Here is a 25,802-nt window from a genome sequence, read left to right as displayed (position 1 = left end):
TTTTTCTGATAATTCTGTGCATTTTCAGGAATATCATTAAAAACACAAATTCCTATGCCTTACTGCTTATTAAACCATGAGCATGAATTACCAGAGGCTAAAAGTATGGGCTCTGGCTTCAGATTACCTGGGCTCAAACCTTTGTATCATGGAAATATCAAACAAGATATATTTATCTATTCTCCTATTTCCTCTGCTGTAGAATACGGAGAACAATTTACCTAAGCAGTTTGTTGCAAAATTAAATTAATATATGGAAAGCAGTTACTCCAACTCCTGAGCTATAGGATGTCGGTTGTTTGTGTTGCTATGATCGTCCCCATAGTGACTGTCGACGTAAAGTTTCATTTCTAGTTTCATGAAGATGATTCAAAATTCCACATGCAAATGACAGTAGTTACAAATCCTACTGTACAATGAAAGCAAGGCCAGTTGTAATCATTAGTATTAACATTTATTCCTCTTCATCTTTGTTTAAATTCCTAAGTTTCATTCATTCCCCTAAGAATGGGTTGAAATGAGACTTCTGTTGAGACAAAGAGGAAAATTCTTTCTAAACATGTTGTCAATGATAAGTCAGATAACCTTGAGATATAATCAAATACCTAATATGAAAATAGGCATGCCATCTTTCATCAATATAAATGACTATTGGCCACTTTGACAAGGAGTTACCTTGGAGTTGTTTGCCCAGCTGTGACAAGCAGAATTGTGTCAAATAACTTCACTTGCTCTGCTCCACAGCAGAAAGCAGGTGTTTTCAGAAGAAGGTTAGAAGAATATGTAGAGTCCATATTCTAGAACAGAGTAAAGCCAACTGGTCCACACAGGGATTTACCCACCACATCTGCCTCATTAACACGTAGCTCTAGCCAATTGAGCTAAATAATTAGGGTCAGCTATAGATAGAATTACCATTAATTGTTTTCAGATTCCCATCTCTGGGCTTTTCATTCCAGAATCACTAATTAAAATAAGAAGAAAAAAGTGCTCTGAAGTGTATAGTCAATTTATGCTTCATAATCATCATCTATTGGCAAGCCAAATGGCTCATTTATAAAGAATGTTATCCAAATCAGGTTTTCCAGCAGTAAATATTTAAATCCCAGGAACTTGAGAACAAGGTTGCCAAATAAATTCTAGACGTCACTCTTTTGCCTAGTTAATGTCTTTCTACCTTCTTTCTGAGAATAGACCTATCCCTTCCCCCCGGAGTTTCCTTAAGAACTATGTTAAGCCTCTTGGAGTATCTTGACCTATGGTAGGATATCATTGGTCAAAGGTGTCACTGAGAAACCTAATGGGAGCCAATAATATTCATCTCTAGACTTCTTTTCAAGGAAGCAGCGGAGTGCTGGGGAATGGCATTGGCCAAATCATATCATTATATTGCGTGCATGCACAAATATGTAACAGTAAATAGCATCAATAAAAATGTGGGGGGGAAAACTATAATTAAATAAAGAAGATGATGCTAAGAATGTTCCTGGACATTCTGGTCATGAAACTGTTAATACTGGCTGGCTTTCCAAAGCCACACATAGACAAATAAAGCCCACATGCAGAGAGATGAGATGCAAATGAAGAAGAAGAGAGAGGCCTGATGGCACTTAAATCCCTCCTTCCATCTGTCCTTAGCTTTTTACTCTTACCATTCCCCAATATGTAGGCAAATAAGTTCCCCACTGCTCTTAAAGTTATCCAACTTGATTTCTGGCACATGTAATCAAAACATCTTGATGAATAAGCCACTATCCTAGAATTAGTTTCTTTAAATATTTTTTTAGGTTGATTCATTAAAATGACCCAGAATTGTAAGAAAAATTTAGGCCATAGTGTGAGTGTGTGTCTGTGTATCTGCCTTTCTCTTACACACACACACACACACACACACACACACACACACACACACACATACATACCAGGGACATAATTAAGGATTCACAGTGAGCTTTCATGAGATTGTATTTACAACAAACAACAGGCAGCTTGGAGTCAACTGCAAAAGAACACAGATATCAGGACATGACTCTAAAATTCTCTTATTTTTGAATGAAGGAGGAGAGTACGCTGGTTAACACCGACTTTTGTTGGGTTATTGGAATGGGTCTGACATAGATATAAACACCAACTATTAACAGATTTGGTTCCATAACAGTTCTCTTTAGGTGCACTAGTTACCTTCTGATGAATAAACAAATTTCTGCAAACCTGGTGGCTTAAAACAATGTTGTGTTTTGTTTTCACACAGTCTCTGTGGATCAGGCGTCCAGACACAGCTTAGCTAGAGTCTGTGCAAGGTGGCAGCCGATGTGTCGGACTCTAATGTGGCCACATCTAAAGCAACACTGGGAAAGGATCCGCCTCACTCTCCTAGCTGTTAGTAGCATCCAGTTCCCTGTGCATGTCCAATGATCTAGAGCATGGAAACCTACTTCTTCAAAGTCAACAGGGAATAGAATCTCCTGGTGCTAAGGTCACCTAATCTTCTGCATGTGATCACATTTGTCCCATCCCCTTTACCCGATTCTGCTGCTTAGAGCATACTACAGATCCTGCCCACATTGGAGCAGAGGGGTACACAAGATGGAATACTAGAAGGTGGCATTCCTGGGAGCCCCCCTAGGCTGTCTGAAGCAGAGATATTTATTATTTTCCATTTTATAGATAAGGATACTAACACACACAGAAGTTAAGGTGCAGAGCTGTGACCTAAATCTAGACTGTTCCCACTCCTTATGGGAAAAAAGACTCCTTATGGGAAAAAAGAAAATTAAACTGCATGTGATGCATTCCATTCCAGTCTGAGATCTAATCTTTACTGACTGTATAACCTAGAACAAAAGTCTTTACCTTTCTGATCTTGAGGTTTATTTTTCTTCTATAAAATAGAAATGATAAGACATTGCTGTTTTTTTTCCCGATTGCTAAATGACATAACGCATAATATTCTTTGACAATACAAGCACATTATGTGAAAAATATCATCCCATGTCCTTATGGTACAGAACAAAAATAATGTGACGAACTCCAATACTTTAAATGGATCGACCCCACATTATTAGGCACCATCTTTACTATATGTTGCTGTAATTCCATGCAACCACAAAGTCAAGACCCAATAAATCATCATCTTCTGCAAGAACGATGCCACCTTCAGCCTGTTAGGCAGAGGAAGTGAAAATAGATGCACCTGGTGCTTCTCTATCACCCAGATACAAGCCATGTGCACCCCGATTTTCTGGTAAGGATGGGTGCGTTTGCACAAAGTCACCCATGTGCTTTTGCTTATCATTCCCCATGATACTTCCATAAGGGCTAAACTAAGATTCGTATGTCTATAATAAAGAGGAAAATGAAAGGAATACACATTTACTTAACATCTTCTGAAATCACCATCCTTGGAGGCAGTTCAGAGGTATTATTTCCTTTGACCCTCAGCAAGCTTATGAAGAAGTCATGATGAACTATTTTCAGATTGAAAAACAGAGAGCCAGGGAGGTTACATAACTTTTTCAAGGTTGAATTTAAATCCAAGACATTTTCAAGTGGACACACAAGAGACATGTGTATTTAGATGGATGACAGCATGGTGGGATCTATTTATTTCTTCAGTTATCAAATCACCGACCAGTATTTTTAATCTATCGGTCTCACAGATATATAAAACCAGTGAGAGGGTCAGATTAATTTCTATAGCATTTTGAAAGAGAAAGCACTGGCTCAGAACTTGAAAGTCACCTACCCTGCATCCAGCCCTACCACAAACAAAAGAAAGCCCTGTGTCCATGTCAACTAACTTATTAGGTTCTATAGTATAAGCCTCCATCTTTCCTCTATACAAATGGTGACACCTCCCCTGCTCTTTTGACCACAATGCATTTATTGGGGCCAAAATAATTAACATGTCTGTCAAAATTTTTTAAAAAAAGGATCTATGAAAGGAATTGCCACAGTTCTGAGTACCTAATGGTCCAGAATCAAACAACTTCAGCAGAATCTTTTCCTACTAGGAAAGCTAAGAGCATGCACTAAACAATACAGGTAACTTATAAAGTATCTCCAACCAAAAAGAAAACATAACCAGGCATGCCGATCAGGGGACTGAGGCATCTGGATCACAAGTTCAAAGTCAGCCTCAGTCAGCAACAGTGAGGTGCTAAGCAACTCAGTGAGACCCTGTCTCTAAATAAAATACAAAATAGGGCTGGGGATGTGGCTCAGCGGTCAAGTGCCCCTGAGTTCAATCCCTAAATCCCCAGTACAAGAAAGAAACTATACTGAACTAGTCATTACATACTCACAAGTAGACTTAATTTCAGAAAAATGATGATAACATTATATGAGCTGCAAAGACATACTAGCACATTATTTACAGAGATATATTTTCACGTAAATGTATAATGGCTTTTAACAAAAATAGCCTATAAAGCCTATGGAGTTTTACACACCTGCTTCCCTATGAAATAAGAGCGTATCTGTGAATCCAAGGAAGAGGATCAGAATTTTCCCTCCATGTCTCCTGGAAAACCAGGACTACGTCAAAACTGACTACAGCAGGACTGAAACAAAACAAAGGAGAAGGCCAAGAAGACAGTAGCAACACAGCAATCATCTGTAATCACAGGAACTTCTGTTCATATAGGCAACAAATGCCCTTCCAACTCTTAGTGCTGGAAACACGAAGGCAGACTTGTGTTTATTAGACTACAACAGTGAGAAGGCTGGGATGGAAAGTTGGACTAAACAAGTTCAACTTGAATGAATCCTAGAGACACTGCTTTGTGAGGAAGTAGACACTCTTGCTCCTCAGCTCATTTGCATGCAAATCAAACCCCATTTATTTGGGCAAACAACTCCTGCCCCTGTATGTTAAGGTAACCAGGTGTAGAAATAACCTCTACTAGCTGGGACAACCTGCTGTAACAATTAGGATGTAAGAATGACTCAAAGGCAGAGAAGGTTTAATTCTGTGCTCAAGATAATGATCAGTGGGTGAGTGGATCTGCAGTCAGACTAATCCATGTGATCAACTAGGAACCCTATTTGACATTTTAACATGCAGTTTCTAAGGCCATTCTAAGGTCACTGCATTACTTTGCAGGGACTGCCTAACCAAATACCACAGACCAGGCGGCTTCAACCACAGAAATTTATTTCTTGCAGTTCAAGGTGTGAGCACTGTCTGTTTCTCCTGAGGACTCTCCTTGGCTTGCCACAGAGGGCCATTCCTGCTGTGTCCTCACATGGCCTTTCTTTGTGTGCATGGGCCTCTGGTGTCTCTTTTTATGTCCTAATCTCCTCTCCTAAGGACACCATTCCACTTGAATAAGGACCTACCCCAGCACCCTCAGTTGACCTTGACCTCTTCATCCAAGCCCTGTCTCTAAACCTAGTCACATTCTAAAGTCAGATCTTCAACACATGGATGTTGGAGGGACACAATGCACTCCCTCAGGGTTACCTTAGGGATTCTCTTGATTGCAGTCACAAAGGAGTGGTCAGGAACACAAAGGAACATGGCATTGGGTGATTCTTTTCAGCCAGGCCCGTAGCACAATATTACCACTTCCATTTATATCCCTTTAGCTAGAACTCGGACACTTGGCAGTGCTCACAGGAAACCTGGGAAGCATAGTTCCTGTGGTAGTCATGTCCCAGCGAAAGCTCACACAGAGAAAGCAGGACACTCTTGTTGTGGACAGGTAAATGTCTGTGCCAATGTACTGTATTCAAATCTGTATTCAACATCTTGTTGAAATGTAGCATAAGGTGTCACACAGCAGGGACTCAGCCTGTAACTTCTGTCACCTACTCTCTAATAGCCCTAATACTATTGATCTCACCCTGATCATTTCCTCTACTCATTATTATTTTTTTTTAAATCTTCAGAACGCTATAGTTTTGTTGTTATTGCCGGTGTCCCTTCCATCATTTTTCATTGATGGTTAGGGTTTCAGGTGGCTGATGTGTCTTTGAGGTCTCCTGTATCTAAAGTGTGGAAAGTGTGTGTGTGTGTGTGTATGTGTGGTTAGAGTGGTAAAAATGAACCTATTTCAAAAGACCTCATTATTCAGTGAAAGAGGGGAAGAGGCATCGCAAGTGAATCTACAAACAGCTTCGTAAATCTGAGCAGTTTATTTACCTAGACAACTTTCTGAAAGGCTAATCAGAATTAATGAATAGAAAAAAATTAAGGAATCGAATTAATTCATGGAAAACAGGAAAAGAAAGACTGTAATCAGTCATCAAGTTTGCTCTATTTAAATAAGTTGAAATCTATTAGAATTTTAATAAAATTAAAAAAAAAACCTTAAGACTACCTTTGCCCTAAGACTAAAAACTAAATGAATAAAATAAAACATTTAAAAAATAAAAGCCCTTCTACGGTTGATCACACAAAGGGCAGGATGTGATAACAGAGGACAACTGAAGGGGTGAGAACTCTTGGCACCTGGTGACCTGGGAATTCAGGGTGGCCACAATTCACTCTGTTTCCTTGCAAAGGATGCTGGGTAATCGAAACAGGGCAAGGGATGGCTTAATTCTTGTTTACTGCTGGGAATATACAGACATCTGACTCACTGATAGTGCTAAATTAGTTGCTTCTCCACTGATGCTAAAGATACCCTTCAGTACCTTCCATCAGAAAATCAATTTCCTTGCAGAAGAGTTTTTGGAGGAGGCCAAGGGACCTTCTTCTATTATGCTAAATAACTAGTCACAGCAAAACACACTTTCATTCCCAAGATGACCTCTACAAAACAGGGCATATTTAGTCTTGCAAACCACAAATGTTTCTCTAGCCTTTCCATCTAACTTTAAACCTAACTAGTTCAATTCAAAATTACACTAAGATAAAATTTTAAAACAACTCATGTTCTGCTTCTTTCATATCACTGGTCGTACTAAATAAGTGGGTAGTTAAAATGTCCCCAAGAAATAGTAAACAGGTCTGGAAATAGCACTTATTTACTGCAGTATATACTGTCTAAATGCATGGGACAATATACTTTTCATATTTGCATGCTTTTGATAATTGAGAGAAATTACTAACTCAGGGGGTCACTTTGAAGCTGGAACTATGATGTGCTATAAAAGAAATGTGCACATTGTCACTTACAAACCTTCACTAGAGTTCTTTATAGTAAATGATATACAAATCATTATTTCTCTTAATTATTTTTGAAAGGTCTCAGAAAGATCAGAAGGTACCACATCTGCCTATATCACAAGTACACAATGATTTTGCCACTACTAAGTATCTTCAAATACAATCCTGATATTTTTCTTCTTTGCAAGAGCCTGGATTTTCAGCAATATCCTCTCTGTCCTTGAATCCTGTGTCATCAATAACAATTTCTACATTTACAAGCCTTAATGTGTTAAGTAATAGAGAATTCTGGCTTCTCTAGCCACTAAGGATACTGAATTTTCATTTCTACATTTTCATGTAATAAAACTGACTGCAGGGTGTCTCAACTCTCATATGATTGGAACCACCACCTAAATTCTTCCTGCCAAAGTTTTCCCATCAAGAAATCAATGTGAAATGGGTGCTGGGTACAAAGAATCAGACCATGTTCAAGAGTTCTGGATTTGAGCCCTAGCTCTGTTACTAACCAGCTTTATGACCTTGAGGGTTTGACGACTCCCAGGACCTCCTGTGTGCATCTGTAAAACAAGGTAGTTAGACCAGATATTCCCTAATCATAGCTAAAGTTTCAGACTGCTCCTGTGACCTGGATAGTTCCCCTGCTTTAAATACACTGTTTCACTTTGTCCTCAGCTCAACATTAAGAGGTTTTTGCTGTACAGATGTGCACACCCAAGTTAAGAATCCTACCTAAGGTCAAACCAGCAAGTTGAGTATAAAACAGATTCAACCCGGGAATAAATGTCCTTGGCCGCTCCCCTATACTGCTAAGATCCTTTCTAGTCCTCACATGTTTGAAAACAGAGCAGTCTGTAGAACAGATCTCTGATTACATTTTAATTTGAAACCAGAATGGACCTACACATTGGGTCTCCCATCCCTTGAGTCTAGGAAGAATGGCTAACATAAGGCTGATTGCTCTAAAGGAGTAATCACAACTCATCACAGAAGACTCCTCCTTTTGACACTTTTTAAAACCTTCTTCCCCTCTGCCCTTATTTCCTAAGTCCCCTCTTAATAATTCCTTCCAGTGAGTAGATGGGTGAGACTTTCTCCATCTTCCTTAGCAGAATGCATTATACTAATGAAGTGCCATTTTACACTAACTAGTCAATGATTAGTCTGCTCTACAGCAAGCCTTCACAAAGCATTGTATTTCAGGCTACTGGTTCGACAGGGCATTTTTCTTTTAGCACCAAGGCTGGTCCTTTTAGCATCAGGCAGCATTAAAAGGCAAGCAAGGCATTTTAATCTCAGCCCACTGTTTTTCTCATTTGAATACCCTTAGCCAATTTGATCCTGCCTTTCAGTTTTGCTCAATATGCTAAATCCTGAGTCATACACCCAAAGGAACATGGGGTGGCTGTGATATGATGCTTGTCAGTATACTTCACCCCTGCAAGGGCTCAGCAAAAAGCAAGTTTCCACAAAGGACCCAAGAGGCAGAACTGGCAAGGGACTCTGAGCTCCAAACTACCCATGATGTGTTATCACTAATGCAATCCATTGTAAGTGAACTCATCACAAATCAAACACTGTAGGCAAACAAAACTGTCCCTGCATGTGGGTGTGCACACACATGCACACATATACACTGTGCCAATATGCATGCGCACACACACAATTTATTTTCAGAAACAGTAAATATCTGGCATGGGTTAGCCATTAAACAATGAGAAGTGTTTGTTTCCTTATAAAACTTATCCTATTTACAATGATGTTAATAAGCAGGCTGCACAAGCAGGACTTTCAAAGCTGGACTCCTTGCTGCAAATACTGGGTGTCTATTCCCCCCGATAATTATGCATTTGCTGTCTAAGATTAATCAAAGAAGTTAATGATGCAAAAAATTACATTTATAATCCAGTCTGAATACAGCTGTACTGCAAGCTAAGTTCTAAGTCCTATTAAAGTAAATGGAATTAATGGGCTGTCGCTGGCAATCTTTGTATCTATCAGTTACTAATTAACATTCTTCTGTAAAGAATAGTTTGTGGTGGGGAAAAAAAAAATAACCCATTCCTTAGTAGCAGCCATGGTAAAGAGTACGTAGAGTCATTAAGGTAGGCCACAGCCATGGCTACGAGAGATGACCACACACCATTGACAAGGCTATGGGCAAGAAATGGACAATTCGCTGACACCAGATAAATGAAACTGTGTGTGTGTGTGTGTGTGTGTGTGTGTGAGAGAGAGAGAGAGAGAGAGAGAGAGAGAGAGAGAGAGAGAGATGTTGTTCTACACAGTAGCAAATGATCACCACTAAGAATGACCTTTCCATGGGAAATGTTGACTTCAGCTAATGATGAGAGAACAGAGGCCTGTAAGCTGACACAGGAGAGTTAAATTAGCTAACGGGGGGGGGGGGGGGGGGGGGGATGAATGTACTATGTTATCTTCCGAGATGCTCAAGCACACTAGTTGCTCTCATCACGAAAAGGTTCCAATTTTGACTACTAATTTTATGTCTACTCTTCTCAGTATTAATTTGAAGTGTTTCCCTTCCAGCCCTTTAACACTGAAAGTGAGTGCATGTGTGTGTGTGTGTGTGTGTGTGTGTGTGTGTGTGTGTGTGTGTGTGCCTCTGTTGAAACTTAGCGCACAAGGGGGAATTATACTATTCTTCCTCTGGATTTTAATATTCTTTTTGTGTACTTTCCTTTTTCTTTTATTTTCTTAGCCAGAAACACATGCTTCATTGCTTTACAGTTCAGAAGAAAATGAATTTGCTAATAAAGGAAGCAGTGTTTTTTTTTTTTCTTAACATGAGCCACCATGAGCTTCTACTCATTTTTTCATGACTTACAAATTGATAATCTGATGTCACGAAATCACCCAGAGGTCTTACGTCCTGCTTTTGCAGGCTTCTTATTAACATTATTGTAAATAGGACAGGTCTTTTATGAAAGATAAATTTATTACAAAGAAAAAATGATTGAAAAAAAGGCATAGAGAAAAAGAATTTTAAAATAAAATAGAGTCAAGAGCAATTGCCCTCAAAATTTCAACATCCCAAATATGCCTTGACCTAAACATTTAACACATAATCCAAAGAGCAAGCTTTCCAGATTTGTAGGCTTGCTTTTTTTTTTTTTTCAGTTAGATGCACAATGAATATCACAAAGCAAAGGAAAGGTTAAAGCTTTGAGATGTCAAGAGATAGAATAAATTTTGAGTGGAAAGATCAAGATTAAAATTGCAGCTTTGCCACTTATAGGAAAGGGATCCTAGATCTCTTTCAAAGGATCTTTGGAATCCAAAGAATCTTCATTCTTCCTAAGGAGTTATTAAGATGTTAAAGACTCCACATGAGATTTCAGATAGGAGAATGTTCATATATGTAAGTTAATTCTGTGTGTTAAATTCAGCCCATCTGTATAGCTTAAGGAGTCTTCCTTTTAATTTCTCTTAGACATGAAAATTATTTAGCTTTTTAATCAAAAATAAATGGTGTGGTTTCCTTAATCCTCACTTTATTGGATCACGGCTATAATAATTTTGGAGCCTATGCTCAATTTAACTAGATTCACGTTGCTAAATTAATTCATTTGTTCTTTCAACATGATTTATGTGGATGCTCCAAGCAAAATACAGTGGCAAAGGGGAAATCATAGTTTTTAAAGGCTACCCCCCAGGTGAAAAAGAAAATATTTATTAACCTTTATCTTTCCTTCAATGTGTCAATGAAACAAAGTGATGATGAAACACTTCTTTTTTTTTTTCCAAGAACTACCATTTTATATAGTTAGAGGCAGTATCACTGTGTGAGAATAGCGGCTCAAATGTTATACTACCCTCATTCACATGAGAGCTCTGCTCTTTGCTGGCTGTGTGATTTTTGGATCACTTTCCGCATCTGTGTTTGAGGACAACACTATCCCACTGGGTCATTCCATAGATCCAAAGAGGCAATGCAGGCCAAGCACTCAGGTATCAATACATAGAATGTGCTTAATACGTGCAAGCTCCTAGTATCTTACCATTGATCATAAAATGATGCTTTACATAAATAACTCTTTTATTACACATTAATATCAAGAGCCTGGGAAGGCAAGCCCATGACATAGCACACAATCCTAAAATATTACTACGGAATATGTACAAATACAGATATATAGCAGTTTTACTTTGCTTCTTATTATAATACATGGGCCACTGATACTGATTTTAAGTTGTTGTCCCCAGTTTGTCATGACTCTCTGTACTGAAGATTCATTTTTCCAAGTGTAAAGCAATGAAACATTGACAAAAAAACCAGAATTATGTATGCTGGTGGGATTTACGTTAGAAGCAGAAACATGTTAAAATAATCAGACCAACTGAGGAAAGAGAGGAGTGGCTTCCATAGGACTTCTGGCTGTTTGTGTCTTCTGAGAGATAGATGGATCGAACCACAGAGCTAGCCAAGATGAAACCTCTAAAGAAAATGCTAGAAAGTGTTCAACTCAGCTTCTCATTGCCACTTCACATACAATCAATCAACCTTATTTAATTTGTGGAAACTAACAGCACACAACAGTTCTGGAAATTACAGTTGCATCTGCCAAACTGGGAGCTTCCCAGGTTGGCTACAAACACTGAGGGGACCTCACTTCCTTCTACATGGAGGGACACCTTGTCATAGGGCTGCTTTTGAGGGTGACCTACAAAATTAGCCCAATATTAAATATTGGCATTCAAGGAAGTCATTCCCCTTTTCTTTGCAAAAAGCTCTGCAATAAAAATAACAATGCTATTTTCAGCCAGACAGATGCACAAAGAGGATGAAAGAGATATGCTACCTGAAATGGAAGAGATTCCGTTTCTTTTAAAATAACGGAAATCTGGAAAACAATCATACTTTTAAGTCTTTAAAATGACTACTGGCAAGAACTGGACTGGTAGGAAGCCAGGCAGCTGGGAGACCGCTCGCCTGTCAACCACATGGAGAAACCTTGAGTCACTACCCACAATACAGGACCAACTCACCCCAACCAACCTCACAAGACCCACCTAGGGCATCATGAAGTTTGGTGCTAAGTATTCCCGGAAAACCAGGGGCCAGTGACAATGTGAATTCCGGAATGGGAGGAGAGAACATCTTATTTCAACTGAAGTCCCACTTTGGTTGCCAAACTGTTTCCTGTCACTGAGTTGAAGCCAGGTTGGACTCCATTGAAGAGCCGAAGTTAAAAAAAAAAAAAAAAATGTCCTTTCCCTTAGAGCATCCTGCAGCTGTGCTTTATCTCCAACCCCCAAAACACAGCCTTTGAAAGGATAGAGACACCATAAAAAAATGAACTTCCTAAGCACCCATGTGAGCATGAACATTTTCATAACATACGAAAATATTTTTCACAATCCTTGTGAAATCCCTCTCTCTCACATACTCTCTTAGGTCCAGATTTAAGTAAAAATAAGTTATAATGTAACAAGAGAGGCCCAAATTGCTTTTTAGAAAACAGTTTTCAATATTTGGTGGTAGACTTGAATATTCAAAGTACCGAAGGTGTCATTTAATTAGGTTTATAAATAAGAAGCTGGGTAAACATTCCCTCATGAGTCCCAATTTAAGGCCAGGTGCTTTCTCAGTCTTTTCAAGGTTCCTGTTCTTTCAGATGCAGGTGAACTACATGTCGTTCCCCTTCTCATTGATAGCACATGTCGTGATCCACATGAGGAACAACAGGAAGGACTAAATGAGACTTCTGTAGGGCACACTCAGATGCAAAGTCTGTTAATCAGCTGTGTTGAAGTGTTCAGGTCATCAGTGGCAACACCATCCACCAATGCAGTCTGAATCCAGCCCTCTTCAACAAGAATGCTTAGCCACATTTTTCTATTCCTTTACTCGTAGCTATAGAAACACATTCACTTAAAAAGTGGCGCAATTCAAGAGCATAGTGTTACTTGACTTCATTAGGAAAGAGAGGCTTGACTGGTTCCCTGTTTAGCCATAGCAAAGAGTTAAGTACTTGTTTTTATCCATTTTGATGACAGAGCCATTAAGACATGTAAAAGGGCACACAGCTTCTATTCCTGTGCTGTCCAAAATCACAGACTCTGTTTAAATGTGACTGTTTAAATTTAAATTAATTTAAATAAAAAATACAGCCAGGTGCAGTGGTGCACGCCTATAGTCCCACCAATTCCAGGAGGCTGAAGCAGGAGGATCCCAAGTTCAAAGCCAGCCTCAATAATGTAGTACTGCACTCAGGAACTTAGTGAGACCCCGTCTCTAAATAAAATACAAAATATGGATGGGGATGTGGCTCAGTGGTCCAATGCCCCCGAGTTCAATCCCCGGTACCCCTCAAAAAAAAAAAATCCAAAATTCAATTCCATACATCTTGAGTTCAATGGTAGCATGCAGTGAGCCACCACACTACACAGAAATAAAACACTGGTTGAAACTTGTGGTTATCCTGCCTGCTTTTCTGTCCTTTCAGATTTCTTAAAGTTACCTTTTTACTGAAAGCTTACTCTTGGGCAGGTACTTTTCACATTTTATCTCCATTTAATTCTCAACTGCCTGACGAGATGATTTGATTCCTATTTTATAGGTGAGGAAACGGAACACAAGCAAGGTTAAGCAAATTGCCCAAGGGATGGAGCCCCAGGTCTGCCGAGTTCCCGGCCCTTATTCTATGCACCATATTATGAGGCTTCTAGAGCTTATATCCACCACTGCTCCAAGATATTTCAAGGCAGAATTTATAGAACAAACCGATCCAGGTACTACTGTGCCAGGAACTACATCACAGACAGTAGCACAACCTTCACAAAAAGTCCATAAGACATCAGCAGATATTCAATGATGATCATTTTCCCCTAAGTTATAAAATGTCTTATCCATTGGAGTGGATAAAATGTCGTCTCTTGAAGTAAGATTGGGTTCTGATCTGTGACATTCCCTTGGGCTCCTTGTGGGAGACTTCTATCTAATTTCAAGTAGATTTCCTGGCAGCTGTGACAAATTGATAAGACCCTGGGGAGTTTTATTACTTTATCACCACCACAGACTTGAGGCAACCTTGGACACTGTGGTAGTTGCTTCCCTGTAGGCAGGTTCAATAGGTAACCCAACTGACTATCAGCTTTCCTTGAGATGCCCGGCTGTGCTAGGAAGTGCAAAGTCAGAAACTTTTCAGCCCCAAACCGGTGCCAGTGCAAGGAAACCTAAAACTAATGTCTGAGGCAGAATGGGGAGAGAGAACCAGGAAGAAAGAGAAGCAGACAAGAGGTCTAGAATTTAACATCAGACAGTGATGTGAGTGAGTAGCTGTCAGAGTTCTGGGCCAAGGCTGATGGACTATTATTATAGTGTCACTGCATATACATGTGGTCCTGCCAGGCCTGCTGAAAAGATCTGGATCTTGAAGGACTCAGGAAGAAAAAGCAAATGTTAATTAGGGAGGTGGCATCTATCCATGACAAGATTATTGATGTTTTATGGTTAAAAAAAAAAAAAGTTCAGGAAGATTTTTATTTTCACAAAACTAAATAACTATGATTGCTATTTTCCCCCCTTTGGGGTTGTCCTTTGGTTTTAATTTTTTTTTTTTTTAATAAAGTGACAAGAATAGCAAATGCTAGCCTATGTGTTTCAATGCCACTGGCAAAATTGAACACTGGTAAACTATGTTAGTTCAAAAGGTGTGTGTGTGAGAGAGAGAAAGACAGACAGACAGAGACACTGAGAATACTGGTTGTTACTATTGGTTTTTGAAGGTCAAATCTAGAAACGATGCTATGGTACAATGCCAGATGAAGTTCAGGCCAGGCTGTGTACTTACTCTAAGGTCATCTACATGTCCCAATTTACACTGGGTCCTGAATGCTTTTAAGAACAATCCTGTAACCAGTATGTCATTTTTCATGAAGAACTTGAAAAGTTTTTTTTTTTTTTTTTAAAGACAAAAAGAAACTAAGCTGTGGGGAAAAAAAATCAGGCCTATCAATCAGATCAGGTGCTGATATTTCTCAGTGCTAATCCCATTCCATTTCTAAAATCCTACACTTCTCCTTTGTTTATTAAGATTTCTATGCTGTTAGTACAAACAATTGAATAGATTTAGAGGAAAGTAAAATTGCAAGGAAAGGTTAAAAAATGCAGGTGACTTAGGCAATGTACAAGAGATTGTAGGCAGACATGGTTTTCCTATGAACCAGCACACCAAAATGTGTGCAACTACAGTAAGCATCATCCACAAATTGACTACTATTCTGGAGCTGAAGGGAAATTTCTATTATAGTTCCATCACTTATGAGCAAGGAGGTCTGTCAGACATCTGCCTGCCTTTTAATCAAGCAATGATTGGGGGATATTTTGATTTGTACCACAAATGTAATCTGATCTAGAGTTTATTTTAAATTGAGTTATGCAGAAAACAAGCAGAGGAGACCAAAAAAATGTCAAATACTTTCTTTGCAAATATATTAATAATCCCTTTTGTCAGATTTGCAAGATGGAACTGGGCAATACCTGAAAAGATTTTACTATTCACATCAACTAGTGTTTTTTTTTTTTTTTTCCATTCTGCCCTGACACTTGGACAAAGGCTTATTATTGTTCCATGACTGGTCACCAGTTTTTAGAAGTCTGAAAAGCATGCCAAGGTGGCAGTGCATTCAGGAAACCTGCAGCTGGCATTGAGTAAAAGTTTGTGGCAAGGAGTCTTCATGGGGCTTCCATGGGCTTCGAGGTGGCCTTTCCTTGTCAGATGGCATTCAGTTTAACTGCTCAGATGCAATAACCCTGCATTTAGGGTCAGTGGCATTAACTGAGATAGTACTGTGGGTTTTAATGGAGGAGATCTTAATTGGCAGTAAAAAAGGAGGTATTTATTTCTACTTTGGGCACTAAAGACTATGTCATCATAGGGAAGGTATTTTCTTCAGGGTACTAACCATTTGAGATCATTCATATGGGCAACCTCAATAAAAGAAAAAAGTCAAAAAAATGTCAAATACTTTCTTTGCAAATATATTAATAATCCCTTTTGTAAAATAAGAAAAATAAGAAAAAGAAAAAAAAAGTTGTCAATTCCTCCAGGTTTTGATTTGCTTCCTTGTACCAAAGGCAGGTGAGTGTGTTGATGGCTGACAAATTTCATTTTGTGACTTAGTGTCTGGCTGCCAGCATTGGAAGACATCTTTAGAATACAGAGCACCTGGAAGTAAAATTATGACTTTGGGTCTGGGGAGGAGCCATGGAACCTGAATTGTTGCAAGCACCACAGGCAATGTTGGCACAGAAACAAAAGAAGGAGTAGTGGTACTACTAAAAATGATAACAGAGGTAGTTGTTTTTCCGAAGCACTTGTTATGGGTCAAAGATCCTACTAAGGTAATATAAAAGTATATGTCCTCAAACATGAACTGTCACATTCTTTCCAAACCCATGATTTTATGACCTTCCCACTCCTATTTTGCCTAGAAAATATCTGTTTAGGACAGGAGCAGTCATTATTTTTTAAGACATCCCCTTGGCAACCAGCACTGTACAATACAATTAACATGTATTCAGTACGGTTCAGTTGGCTTAAAATGCACAGAATCAGACCAAAGTCCTTTCCTTTTCTTTTTTAATACATTTTTTTAGTTGTAAATAGACACGATATCTTTATTTATATTTATGTGGTGCTGAGTTTTGAACCCAGTGCCTCATGCATGCAAAGAAGTGATCTACCACTGAGCTGCAACCTGAGTCCCCAAAGTCCTTTTCTTGTGGTCTGTTCCCAGGCAACTCTAGGGTGAATGAGTCTGCCTTTTTAGACAGTTGCACACTCATTCTTTCCTGGAGACATAACTAAAATATGTGGTGTGTCAAAGACATTTGCTTTGGGTCAAAGAGCCAAGAAAAATGATATTTTTACCAATGGCATCATCAGATCTCTGGCTACACCTGCGTAGAACTCTGCAGAGAGGTCGGGGCTTCCTCAGGCAGCACCTTATGAAAATGTAGTTCTGATTTTGATCTGGTTTTTCTCCAGGACTATTTCTCTTATTGCCAAGTAAGAAAGTTCATTCTTTAAACAAGAAAAAAAAACATAAAACAGGCCCAAGTTCATAATCATGGAAAATGACCATTTGCTTAAGTGACATGAACTGGTGACAATGACTGCTTCATTAGGCCACATTTCTGTCTGCCCTTGTGGACCCTTCCTTCCTTTCTACCACTCTGTTCTCAGGCTTCCTTCTAAAATGGCGGACTCAGATTCCACCAAAGGATGGGGAACCTCCCACGTGGCCTAACCTTTTCAGCTCTGTATTCAATAAGTTTCCAACATTTACCAGGAAGGAGGAATTAAAAGGCAATACATATCCCAAATTCCTCTAGATTTTAAAGACCTTAAGTCATGGATTAAGTGAAGAGATGCAAAAACTTGAACACACTGTACCGGCTTACTCAAGAATTGCTTTGATGGAACTGTATTCTGATGTCATTTCACTGAGCTCCACCAAATATGAGTGAGGAAACCCATTACAATATTTGCTGCAAGGATATAATTAAACATTCATCATATTTACAATATTTTCTCTGGGAGCATCCATAGAAAAAGTCCTTCCATATATATATATTTTTTTTTCCCACTTATCCTATGGAGTAGATTTTATAACTCTTATTACCCATTTGGCACAAAGGAATGTGAAAAACATAAAATTTAAGAATTTTCTCATCATTATTCAGCTGATATTTAGCTGGCAAATGGTGAAACTCAAAAATCAGGATTTTTCCAAAAACATACACTGCATTTTCGTTTTTGGTATAACTGCACATATTGCTCATAATGCCCGTGGTGACTTAGACAATCTAAAGCCTTACTGAACCTCAGTGTTTTCAGGTTTAAAGACACATTGAAAGACATTTCTGGCTGTAAAAATAATGGATTCATTTCTTTCCTTTTTAAACTAAGTCAGAATATGAGATAGAGAGGGGAAGCTTCCTGATGCCAAAATTTGGATATCAAATAAAAAGGTATTCCTAATAAGCACTAACAAAGTTTAAGGAGCATAATTTCATCATGTTCTTGAAACAAACAAACAAAAAGCCTTTCCTTTAAGGCTTCAGATTTCTAAAGGTGGATCCTTATTAATCTGGAGTTTATTTGAAATCCAAATTTATATGTGTATTGACACGATGTATATATCCATTTTTGGATCTCCAAGACAGATTTCAATCATTTAGCCAATGTTTATTGAATTCAAATTACATGCCAGGCACTATTCTAGGCACGAGTGTCACAAATATTCCCTAAGATTACAATCTAATCATGGAAGAGCCTGTCAATTACAAATACAGAGGAAGTTACAACATTCCTACCCTCAAAGAGCTTATGCCTAATACTAGCGAGACAGACACTAAGCAAACAAATATGTAAACTAATGTCAAATTTTGCTAAGTATCATGTAAAAAAATAATATTGGAAAAGAAACAAAGCATACTAGTAATGTAATTGAAACTAGTAGGTTTTAATTAAACATGACCAATTTTAGACTTGCCTTTTTTAATTTGTTCATTTACTGAGTTTATACCATTAGTTTAAACCCTTGGGAAATATATTAAATTTTTACTTACTTCTCATGCTGATTTTTGTCAATTCAAAACAATTCTGCATGAAATGCATTAAGTTAATTTCTAAAAGAATGTAGTTAAAGGGGGGGAAAAAGCAATATAATAGCATTTTGCTCTGGGAGATTGAACAATAATGTGCCATATGAATTGGACCCACAGAGTGTATTCTTTAATGAAGGAAACCAGAGAAAGGAGACATAACAAATCTATTTTCAGATTCAGTTAACACGGACTGTTGCTTCTTCCTAATTTGTGGTGGAGCATACATCATCTCTGTTGGATTGAATATGACAAAGTTTGAAGAAATAAAATAGAAGTCATTGCTTTGTGTAAAAATGGGAACCAGTTACATTGTTATCAAACAACTGGAAGCCCTAAGAAATTATTTTTTATATATCTTAGTCTAATATCATAATATGAACAACTGAATAGCTTTTATCTGTTTATTAAGTTGATGAATTCATTTACAGGAAAGTAATTATTATACATTGACCCCACTACATTTATTTTTAACAAAGGATATTATTAAGATGGAATTTTTTAAACTTGTTTGAAACCAAAACCCATACATAAAATCTAAATGTCAGTATGTTGTAGAGATTTAGCAAGAAAACTGTCAATGTGTTAGCTATCATAGTCTGGCAGTTAAAGTCAGAAAAAGGAATAAAAACTCGCTCACTTTGGTTCTTAGGAGAATAAAATTAAATCATTAGAGGTGGAGCTGTTTTTATTTTACTTTACTATTCATGATCAGATCATTCAATTATCTTGAAAAACAGCTGGCTATAGCACTCAGATTATACAAAGTCAAATGAATGTGTACGTCAAAATGATGGATCTTTAAAGGAGAGTCTGAATGCAAATGTGGAAAAAGAAACAATAAAATGAAATAAAACAGGCAATAAAGGATAAATAGGTGAGACAGGAAAAAAAAATCTTAATACAGTTATATTCAGCTACTGTGCCTGGATAAACCATGAATGAACTCTTATTACAGAATTACAAAGATTTTCAGCGAAATAACTAATATTTAGAATATTCTGAAAGGAGTTATGGACTGTATGGACTTCGTTGGGGAAGCTTTGAATCGTATCCTGTTATTAGATAATAAAGTCATTAAGATTCTGACAGGTGGAGGTTTTAGAATCACATTCTTTTAATGATTCTACTAAAGAGGAAGATAAAAATCAAGTACAAAACAGTGTATTTCTTCCAACTCTCTCTCTCTATAATGTACATATTGCATTATTCATAAAGTATTAACATAATAAATGTATGATCTTATACTTCAATACCATCTTTGTTAATGTTTTAAACCAGTGACATTGGTAGCTAAATAAAGCCAATAAAGGGAACTGTGGCTTTTCTTTTCCAAAGTGAAAGTAAACCATGAAATCTATCATAAAGAAAATGCATAATGCTCAGATTATAAATAACCCAATAGGCTATACATTTCTTACTTTCAAAAACACTTAGGACATTTTAAGTATTAAATTTAATTTGAGTCGTACTTGCCAAAATACAATTGCTATTTTTCCATTTTATGCAATGACTAATATACAATCGAAGGCTTAGTGTTTGTTTTTGTTTTGATTGTGAAAGTTTTTCTTTTGGATTTCATTTTATGCAAAGACAAAAATTGTTATTTAGAAGAGATAGAATTTAAAATAGGAGCCTAGAAAATGAATTTATTCATACATATCTGAGTAACTTGTGTCAATTAGCTTCTGATTTTAATGGGAGCAAACTGCGATTTTTGCTTTACATCCAACTGTGCTATCAAGAGGCACTTCCTTAAAAGTCAAAGCTGATCTTTATACACATAGAAACCAGACACGTATATACCTGTGAGCAGAAGAGTATCCCAGGCAGACTCCTTTTATTCATCAATGTAATAAATATTGATCAAGCATCTACTTTGCATGAGGCTTTGTGGATGCCTAACACTGTAAGGGTGAACAAGCCAGACTTGTCTCCTGTCCTTGTAAAATGAAAAGGATTCAGAAAATGTCATCATTTTCTAAAACAAACAAAACCCATAATTAAATGATGTCATAGTATATGAGTGCCCACCATGCACTCATCTCTGTTCAGAGGGCTTCATACATATTAACTAATTTAATCATCATAACAATCCTACAAGGATTCATTATTATTATCCCTTTCAAGTAGATGAGGAAATTCAGACACATGAATTTAAGTGACTTGCCCTAAACTGTGCAGTTAGTAGTGCCACGGGGATAGTCTAGCTCCAGTCCCCTGCTCTAAAACACTGAAGGAATCTCTTCAGTAACAGATCCTGGGAGGCTACCAATACCAATCCATACTGGCTGAATAAATTTAAAGTGGTTTTCAAAGAATATGTGATCTCCAAGTGTTTCAGTTGTTCACATTTTTCTGCCTTTCCTCTCCAACTTTCTCCCCATAAAACTCAGATACTAAATTTTAAAATGAAGAATTTCAACAGATGATTCTCGGTGGTATTGGAGGGGTGCGGGAAACTGCGTCTTCATTAGAGAGAAAATAAAATTTGAAGAAACTAATTATTCACACAAATCTAAAACCAATTTGATCTACGCTGAATCTGAAATTGAGTCCTAATGCATTTTCCCTGTACTTTCCAATCCCAATCTGTTACTGAACATATCCATAATACCAAATAATAATCAGGAAAAAAAATGAAAAGAAACCAAGCCAAAAAAAAAAAAAATACTGGTCATTACATTAAGAAAACAATTTTATCCAGTATTTTTCCTGCACATTCTAACAAATATGAATAAATACAAGCAAAAAGATGACGTTTAAGAAAATACAAATACCACAAAATTTTAGCATGCATTATTCAATTGGAAGACAAATCTCCATGGTTTTTATGTTTGTGCACTTCTAAGAAAAGGGCTTCAACAGCTTTGTTCTAGACTATCTTTTCAAGGATGTTTACATAGCAAACAGCCTTGGAAATTAAATCGTGTCTCCCTCTGGGCAGAGGACAGATTTGTTTACTGGCCAGACATTACAGACAGTGTCTTTCTCTGAGGCACAATTTGGAAGGTGTGCTAGAAGCCTCTTTTGAAAGACTTGTCTTTTCTAAGCTCAGAGTTCCCCAGCTAAGCGACAAACCTACTATCCATGTATCATCCCCTGAGCTCACTCCTGCATCACTCTGTGGATTTAGGAGACAAAGGGAATTGATGTGAAAATGATGTCCAGGTGCCTATTGACAAGCCTGTATAAAGTCACTTGTCTCTGACCTAGGAGTCTCATGTCTTCTGCCAGCATTTATAAAATTGGGGCAGCCTGACTCATGAGCTCATAAGTCAAGTCTCAAATACTGGACTGGTTTTGACATTTTCCAATCAAGAACTTAGCTGGTTTTCCAAAGAAGAAGTTACTTTAGTTATCCTTTTTTTAAAATTTCTATCTCTGGTAATCCTCAAGGTTTCTGAAACAACTCATAATAAAATACAAATGTGTACTTGAACGTGACAAGAAATGACCCACAGGTGGTCATACATGAACATTTTATCTAGAGAAATTTCCCTGCTAGTTGAATTAAACCCATATATTGATATAAACCATAAAAAAATAGCAATTCTGACACACAGTGTAAAAGGCAGTTTTTCAAATTTACCAGATAAACACAGACTCGCATACTCTAACTTCAAAAAGAGCAAACTTCATATTACATCTAATCCAATGATCTGTGACCAGACTAGAATTTCAGAACCTGGAGAGCAATCAATTATAATCCTTTTAAATATTTTTCCAATATTTAAGATAGTAAGTGCAGTCAGCTCTCTGTATCTTTGGGTTCCATATTCACAAATTCAACTCACCTCAGATCATAAATATTTTAAAAAAATGCATCCGTACTGAGCATGTACAGAGTTTTCTTGTCATTATTCCCTAAACAATATAGTATAACAACTATTTACATAGCATTTACTTTGCATTAGGTATTATAAGTAATCTTGAGATGATTTAAAATTTGCAGAAGGAAGTGTATAAGTTATATGCAAATATTATACCACTTTATATGTGGGACTTGAATATCAATAGATTGTGATAACCATGGGGAGCAGGGGTTCCTGCAACCAGACCCAATGGATACTCTTAGGGTAAATTACTTTGATTACTTGAATAATTGTATTTGAGTGTGTGTATGCATGTGTTCCAAGTGGAAGGCCTACTTTCCACCTGCTAGTAGCAGTGTAATGTGTGAATTATAAAGATTGAGGGGGCTGGGATAAAAATCAAAGTTCTCACAGTAAAAAGTGGATTCCCAAACTTTTTTCAAAGATTGGGGAAATGAGATAAACAAAAACTTTATGTAAGGGGAGAAAGAACTCTAATTTTAAAACCCAAGATAATTTCAAATTTAAAAACTTAAATTTTTATTTTCTTAGGCTGCTGAGGAGGAGGAATAATACAGAAAGATCATTTTTTGAGAGATTTAAAGGATCTGTGGACTATCTATTGTATAATAAAACTATGTCTGAGATGATTGGTTTCAATTTTCTTTTCTTTAAACTATAATAGCATGGTGTTTAGAATTTTTCTTCAGGAGAATAAAACGAGGAACATTTTTAAAATAACAAAAATCCACAGCTAATATAATTACGCTTTATCCAAGCTTTTGTAAAGCACAGCTGGTCTGTGGCACAACTGGTTTTCACGTATAAATTGAGTATATAGGAGTTGGATTGAATATTATGCATAAACAGTAGCCAAAGATTCATATTCATAGAAGTCTAAGACAGGATCTTGTATATAAAACACAGAATAAAAGCCAACTGTCTCCCTGCTCCCCCCACCACTACATGCTGATTAAACCAGGGCAATGGCTAAAGAAAAGAGTAAAAGGGTGTCCAAACCACCCACACTCCTCATGTCTGTCTTCAAATAAGGAAATGACTCAGATTTACCACTCTTGAAATTCGGATGCTTGCTGCCATGGACTGTTTATGAAACTCCCCTTCCCAAATTTATATGTTGAACTGAATCCTAATGTGATGGTATTAGGAGGTGGGGGCCCTTGGGAGGTAAGTAGTTTTAGATGAGATTACAATATAGAGCCATGATGGGATTGGTACCTGTGTAAGGTCACAGGCACAAGAGGGTCTTTCTGAGCCACTTGTGGTATGAATGAGAAAAATGCCATCTATAAGAAAAAAGGCTCTCCCCTTCCTAGACACAGATTCTGCAGGTACCTGGATCCTAAGTTCCCGGATTCCAGAAATATGAAAACTATAGGTCTGTTGTTTAAGCCCCCACCAACTCTTTGGTATCTTTTGTCTTAACAGCCAAAGAGGACTATGATTCTTAGTGTTTTCCAAATCTATTGTATTTTTTTTTTCAGGTACTGAGAAACATGATACCTACAGAAGGTCAGTATCTGTTATGATGGGTAGTTACCAACCAAATAACTATACTGATGTCCCAGAAATTTTGTGAATGCATCCTTTGGTATGTGTAATTGCATACTGAGAATCTACAACTTAGCCTACTAGGAGACATGCACAAAAGAGTAGCATGGTGTGATAACTCTCTTAGTCACAGGATACCATGGCCTTCCAATAAGCTCTGAGAAGAACTCAGAGAAATTTGGAACCCCTTTGTGACAAAGATTAGTGAGGCTTACCGCTTTGCTTGCTTCTTGCTACAGCGTGAAGTGTTTAACTAGGAGCACCAGCTACAGTCAGTGGTCTATAAATTGGCTATCAGGAGAGCTAAGAACATGCAAAGCAATGATCTGATATATACTATTATTATACAAGGAGAATGGAAACAGGACTTAGTCTAGGTCAGGAGTTGAAAAAATTTTCAAAAAAAAAGGCCAAAAGGTAAATATTTTAGACTTGGGGTTCGTAGTTTTGCTTGTAACAGCTCGAATCTGCTATTACAGCATGAAAGCAGCCATAGAACAGTTTGAAGATGATGAGCATGGCTGTGTTCCAATGCAGTTTTACCTATAAAAACAGGTGGTACCTGAATTTGCCCACAGGCTTTCGTCTGCTGGCTCTCAGCTTCTACTGGCTTCTATTCTGGCAAGCGGACTAAGCACAGGTAACTTACCTTATTTCTCTGACCCTAAGACCATCATCTATAAAAACATCTATAGCATTCTAGAGTCGGAATGTACTAGGGAATGTTGGCATATATATACATACACCAAAAGATAATCGAGTAATATCTGCCAAAAACACCTGCTATAAATGCACATAGTTGATGTCTCTGCTTCACGGTTATTCTGCAGATAGTTTATTTCTGACTATATGATCAAAAAGGCATGGTCTGAATTATGGTTCTGTTACTTCCTGCAGAAAGCTTTGTGAACACAGGCAAGTTAATTACTGACTTTACACTTCATTTCTTCTTTTATAAGGTGGGGATAATTTAACCATGTAAAATTGTTCAAACTGCACATGTAACTGAGATTAAGTCATTCAGACAACTCATTCAGAACCAAGAATATCCTGATGCTTACCTTAGTGAAATATCCCAAAGTCAAAACAATATTCCAAAGGCTGGAAGTGGAGTTAGGATTTTCCTGAGGTGCCCCTGCTATAACTGCTGCCCCACCAGGTCCTACAGTGCACTGGTCCCACTGGTCTGCTGCTTCTTTTCAACACTAGAAATCATTCTCCATCTTCAGCATTTCTCATATATTTGGGTTTAATAGAATGTTATGAACAACTAAGGATTAGCCAGTGTAATTCTGTTTTTGCAATACTGGCAAGTGAACTCAGAGCTATATCCCAAACCCTTTTTATTCCGAGCCCTTTTTATTTACACTTTGACTCACTAAGGGTGTCACTAAGTTGCACAGGCTAGCCTGAAACTTGCCTTTCTCTCATCTCAGGTTCTCAAGTCACTGGGATGGTAAATTTCTTTTTTTTTGGAGGGGAGGGGGGTGGGACTGGGGTTTGAACTCAGGGGCACTGGATCACTGAGCCACAACCCTAAAACTATTTTGTATTTTATTCAGAGACAGGGTCTCACGGAGTTGCTTAGCGCCTTGCTTTTGCTGAGGTTGGCTTTGAACTCTTGATCCTCCTGCCTCAGCCTCCCAAGATGCTGGGATTATAG

The 25,802-nt window shown here is 37.7% G+C and overlaps 1 protein-coding gene across 4 annotated transcripts in view; it reads right to left on the bottom strand.

Moving 5' to 3' along the window:
• The window catches only part of Znf385d (zinc finger protein 385D), an 826,924-nt gene that overhangs the window by 158,677 nt on the left and 642,445 nt on the right, over positions 1-25,802 (bottom strand). The window lies entirely within an intron of this gene.

Source organism: Ictidomys tridecemlineatus, chromosome 2, assembly GCF_052094955.1.
Source record: "Ictidomys tridecemlineatus isolate mIctTri1 chromosome 2, mIctTri1.hap1, whole genome shotgun sequence".
NCBI lineage: Eukaryota > Metazoa > Chordata > Mammalia > Rodentia > Sciuridae > Ictidomys > Ictidomys tridecemlineatus.
Note: the sequence above shows the minus strand (reverse complement) of the source record. Positions and strands in the feature narration are given on the sequence as shown.